Below are 6,000 nucleotides of genomic sequence, written 5' to 3' on the forward strand. Positions count from 1 at the left end.
TCTTCACACAGAAGGAGTTGAACATGAGACAGCGCAGATGGTTGGAGTTGGTGAAGGACTATGATTGTGACATTAGCTACCATCCGGGTAAAGCTAATGTAGTGGCCGATGCTTTGAGTCGGAAGTCGTCAGTGTTATCATGTTTGACCGTACAGTTACCACTACAGAGCGAGATTCAGAGGTTTGGCTTGGAGTGTTATCCGAGTGGTCGTGCACCGAGCTTGTCAGTGTTGACGGTGCAGCCAGTTCTGCGAGATCGGATTAGAGAGGGACAGTCTACTGATGAGGAGTTGCAGCGATGGAGACAGAGAGATGAGGCTAGAGGTAATCTCTTGTATACAGTGGAGGATGGTATCGTTCAGTACCGTGGTAGGATATGGGTACCGCACGTCGATCAGTTGAGAGCTGAGATTTTGGCAGAGGCTCACACATCTCCGTACTCCATTCACCCCGGAAGTACGAAGATGTACCGAGACTTACAGTTATTGTATTGGTGGCCTGGGATGAAGAGTGACATCGGGAGAGTGGTGTCAGAGTGCTTGACTTGCCAGCAAGTCAAGGCAGAGCATCAGCGTCCAGCAGGACTTCTTAGACCTCTTCCCATTCCGGAATGGAAATGGGAGAATATTACGATGGAATTTGTGGTTGGCTTACCGAGGAGTGCCAGAGGTTGCACAGCGATTTGGGTGATTGTGGATAGACTCACCAAGTCAGCTCATTTCTTGCCGGTGAAGACTACTTATACTTTGACACAGTATGCAGAGCTTTACATCAGAGAGATTGTTAGACTGCATGGCATACCAGTGTCTATTGTGTCAGACAGAGATCCGAGATTCACATCTGCGTTTTGGAAGAGTCTGCACACAGCTTTGGGGACGAGGCTTTTGTTCAGTACAGCATTTCATCCCCAGACAGATGGTCAGTCTGAGAGAGTGATCCAGGTTCTCGAGGATCTTCTGAGAGCATGTGTCATTGATTTTCGGGGCTCTTGGGAGACTAGACTACCATTAGTGGAGTTTACCTATAACAATAGCTTTCAGTCGTCTATAGGTATGGCTCCTTATGCAGCATTGTATGGGAGGAGATGCAGATCTCCTGTGCATTGGGATGAGGTTGGTGAGCGGATTTTGCTGGGTCCTGAGATTGTGCAGCAGACAGCTGACATTGTGACTCAGATTCAGGATCGGATGAGGACTGCTCAGAGTCGGCAGAAGAGTTATGCGGATGCCAGACGACAAGATTTGGAGTTCGCTGTAGGTGATCACGTATTCCTGAAGGTGTCACCTATGAAGGGATTAGTGCGTTTTGGCCGGAGAGGCAAGCTTAATCCGAGGTATATAGGGCCATTCGAGATCTTGGAGAGAGTTGGCACGTTGGCCTACCGTTTAGCTCTACCTCCAGGGCTAGCGGCAGTGCACAACGTTTTCCATGTATCCATGCTTCGGAGATATGTCTCCAACTCGTCGCATGTGTTGGATTTCGAGCCCTTACAGTTGCCACCAGATCTAGTGTATGAGGAGAGACCAGTACGGATCTTGGCAAGGGAGGAGCGGAGGCTTAGGACGCGGGTCATACCGATGGTCAGAGTCCAGTGGCTGAATCACTCGGAGGAGGAAGCTACTTGGGAGACCGAGGCAGACATGAGGACTCGCTACCCGGAGTTGTTCGGGTAAGTACTTTAATTTCGAGGACGAAATTCAATTTAAGGGGGGGAGAATTGTAACACCCGGTATTTTTTTAAATACGGTAATCCGCATGCATAATTAGGATATTTAATTATTTAAATTTTAGATTTATGGGCTAAATAATTATGTGAATTATTTGTGCATGATTTAATTTATTTTTAAGCATTTAACCCATAATTAGTGATTTTTATGATTTTTAGTATTTTAATTAATTGTTTTGATCGCGTAGACGGGACCGTGGACGGACGAGATGACAACTTTCCACCCAAATTATTTTATGAGTATTTTTAGAGCCCAAAAATATTATTTTGAGATATTATTCCCCAAAATTATCAGTATTTAATTTTAATTATTTTAGGAGTCCGTTTTTACCCTATTTAAGCCAAAATATGGACTTTTTAATACCTTTAAAATTCCTATTTTTACTAATTTCGAGATTTAAATTTTACCATCAGTTTTATTATGTTTTTAAGAGTTTTTAAGTTATATTTTACTTATTTTAAATTCCCTTTTTATTCCCTAATTAAATATATATCATATTATATCAATTCCTAAACCTATTCTACACTCTTCCTCACGTAAATCACACACAGCCGCCACCCTCACTTCTCAGCCTCTTCACCATCGGCCATCACCATCCAAGAGCCTTAGCCGTGGGTTTTTCTAGCTCGAAGTCATCCCGTCGTCGCCCCGTCGTCCCGAAGCCCGTCGTGCACGTTTTAGCTCTATCAAATCGGTGTTAAGGCATGATTTTCTTCTCTTTTCAATCCTATATTAGTGTATGTATGTGTGTGGGTGTGTAGTATCGAGACCTATCATTTTTTACAGCAAGTTTTCAAACTCTTTCTCTTATGCACTCGGTTTTGGTTTTGTGATGTTCATGCTCACGTTTTTACTATCCATGGCTTGAAAGGGGCTGCTGGCTAGGTCCTACGGGGTCCCTAGAGTGTCTAGATGGGTCGGATTTGGCTGGGTTGGGGCTAGGAGTCACGGCCGATCGAGTTTCAGAAGGGAAGCCATGGGCGCGCAGGTTAGGGTTGTCTTGGAAGAGGGTTCGGTGTTGGGGAAGGAGGCAGCATGGGGTTCGGGCCAGGGCATGGTTCGAACCGGCAGGACCCTGGGGAGGTCCTGCCGGCGGGGCTCCGGCCACGGTGGTCGGAGCTGGGCTGTAGCAGGCCGTGAAGGCCTGCTGCTCGTGCGGCCGCGGCAAGGGGGAAGAGGGAGTATTAGGGTTTCGGGTTTTTGGGTTGTTGGTGGATCCGGGTCGGGTCATGTGGTCCGGGTCGGGTCTAAAATAATATGGGTTAAGTTAGTTGGGTCCGGGTCCGGGTCCGGGTTATTTTAATTGGGCTCGGGTATTTTTATTTTTTTAAGTTTTTAAGTTAATTAGGAGTTAAATGGGCTAATTAAATTCCCAAAAATTTAATTAGTACCATTTAATTTATTTGGGCTCCATTAAATTATTTTGGATTAATTTAATTATTTTTGGGCTTTTATTAATTTTTATTTAAATTTTTAAGTTGGCCATAAATTTTTATGGGCTTGGGAGCCCATGAAAGTTATTGGGCCTGTTATTGGGCTTTTGGGCCCCTTGGGCCAGGGACAGTGTTATTGGGCCTAAGTTAGTCTTAATGGGCTTTGGTTGATTTATTGGGCCTAGAAAAGTTGTTAATGGGCTTAAGTACACTAATGGGCCAAGTCTTAAGTTAATGGGATTGCATGTCTAGGGCCAGCAGTTGAATCAAACCATGAGAAATTGCATGTGTCCTGAGTTTATATTTAATTATTTTATGCATGAAAAGTTATTTGAATATTTATATGATATTAGAAAATAAATTAAATATAAATGAAGGACACACAATTTATTTAAGTACATGCATTCATGAAATCAATTTTTATGCTATGATTGAAGTTCTATGGTTGAGCAAATAAAATATTTTAGGTGGAAATTGAAGTAGTGTGGCCATTTATGTATGGGCAGTTTCTGCCATTTATGTATGGGTGGTTCGCCACCAGCCTCGTACGATGGTTTCTTAGACTGATCAGTCGCACTATAAGTATGGGTCACACTTACGGATAGGACCATTCGATGTTAAGAAAATAAGTGCTCAACAACTCAAGTATGTATGATATTATGTATGTTACGTATAATTCAGTGATTTCTTTAAGCAACATTTATGTTATTATTTTTGAGGCATGCTCATGCATTTATAGGTTAAGTATTATGTATGAAAGTGTATTAAATCATTTTAAACCCTTGTTAGTATGCATGTTGGGCCTCTAGGCTCACTACACTGATATGGTGCAGGTGAGTACGTAGAGGAGCAGGTTACCCCTACCGGTGGTGAGGACGTATGAGCGGAGCTGCAGTGGCCCCGTGACCGTAGTCTGCATCGTGCTAGTGTTCTATGCATGAATATTTTTAAACACAATTTTATTTGAAGATTTTATTCCAGTGTTGAGATTTGAGTATTATTTTTATGCAACTTTTTAGTGTATGCACTGTTGATTAAATTGTTTTGAATTATTTTAAGTATTGCATGATTCAGACGTTTTAGTAATTATTTTTATGTTGCATGATTATTTATTAAATTTTAAATCTCTTTTATGGTTGTACATATATGTATGGGCATATATGTATATATATATATATATATATAAATATTTTACTTAGTATTTATTTTAAAATTTAAAAGAAAAAGAAAATTTTTTAAATTTTCCGCATTTTTGAAATTTATAAGTCTAGGATGTTTCAGTATAGTAAATTAAAAACATAACTATGACGATAAAGTTGAAATAAGTCCAAAAAATTAATATTTTTTTAAATATATAGAGCCAAAATTAATGTAACTTTCAATAATTATTTTTTGTTTCCATGAGTGTCACAATATAGATTTAGGACATGAATTAAATATTAACAAACATAACTATGATGATAAAGTTGAAATAAGTCCAAAAAATTAATATTTTTTTAAATCTCTAAAGCAAAAATTAAGGTAACTTTCAATAATTACTTTTTGTTTCTATGAGTGTCACAATATAGATTTAGGACATGAATTAAATATTAATTAATTTGCCTTCAATAAATGAACACACAAAATGATATGAATTAAATATTAATAATTAATCTAGCTTGAATAAATAAATTGACTAATCTATAAAATGACATAAAAACCCTTAAAAACCCTTGAAAATGACAAAAATATTTTATTATTAAATGAAATAATGAGGAAAAAATTGTAAATTCATTATCAAAAATGTCAAAATATAGATTTAGTAAATGAATTAAATATTAACAATTTATTTACCTTGGATAAATAAATGGACACAAAAAATGATATGAATTAAATATTAAAAATTAATCTACCTTGAATAAATAAATTAACTAATGCATAAAAAAATGCAAGACCTTAAAAACCCTTGAAAATGACAAATATTAATTATTAAATGAAATAATGTGTACAAAATTATAAGTTGACAATAAAACCCAATAATTAATGAAATAATGAGGGTATTAAAGGAAATTCACAATTCAAACTTTTATATTTAGATATATTTAGAAGATTGGACTCAGATTTTGTGAACCACCTGCATATCGCGGCAACTACGCAGAATGGAAAATTACGTGCAATACTCGATTCATATAGTTCGAATAATGCTATTCGGTCTGTTAAATTTTGACCAAATGTTCATCCTTTAAGTGAAAGATTATTAAATAATTACACTATCCCACGTTACACACACACACACACACAATTTTAGTGACCGAATAACATTATTATTTAAAAATATATAGTAAAAATCATTTTGGTTGATGAACTGTTGATAAATTGACAAATTGGTACATGAATATTCGATACATTGAATTACATCTTTTCCAATAGATTAGAAGTCTTGAGAATTCTTTATGCCATTAATGATTGCATCTTTTGCTAGTGGGAGTCACATGCCCGATGACATCTTTTACTAGTGAAGGAGTCACATGCTTGACTTTTTCTTTTGGATTTATTCTCCTCACATGCCTTCTTTATTGTTGTCGGGGCATCTTTTGCTTTTGCAGTGGGCCCTTGGGAAAACGCGGTTTTGGTGGTCCCTGTCCACCTTTGCTTGTCTCGAAAAAATCTTTTCGATCCGTTTGGGATTTGAAGGTTTTTCCGAATTTTGGCTCCTTCTGGTTTGGACATTCTGGGCAGATATTCTCTGACCATCTTCCGATATGAGCCATGTTACAAAATTTTCGGCAAGTTTCTTTACTCCCCAGCAGCTTGTTGTTCCACAAAAAGTTCCTCTTCTTTTCGAAGAGTTCTTCCGCAAA

This window comes from Henckelia pumila, unplaced genomic scaffold (genome assembly GCF_033568475.1).
Source record: "Henckelia pumila isolate YLH828 unplaced genomic scaffold, ASM3356847v2 CTG_461:::fragment_3, whole genome shotgun sequence".
Lineage (NCBI taxonomy): Eukaryota > Viridiplantae > Streptophyta > Magnoliopsida > Lamiales > Gesneriaceae > Henckelia > Henckelia pumila.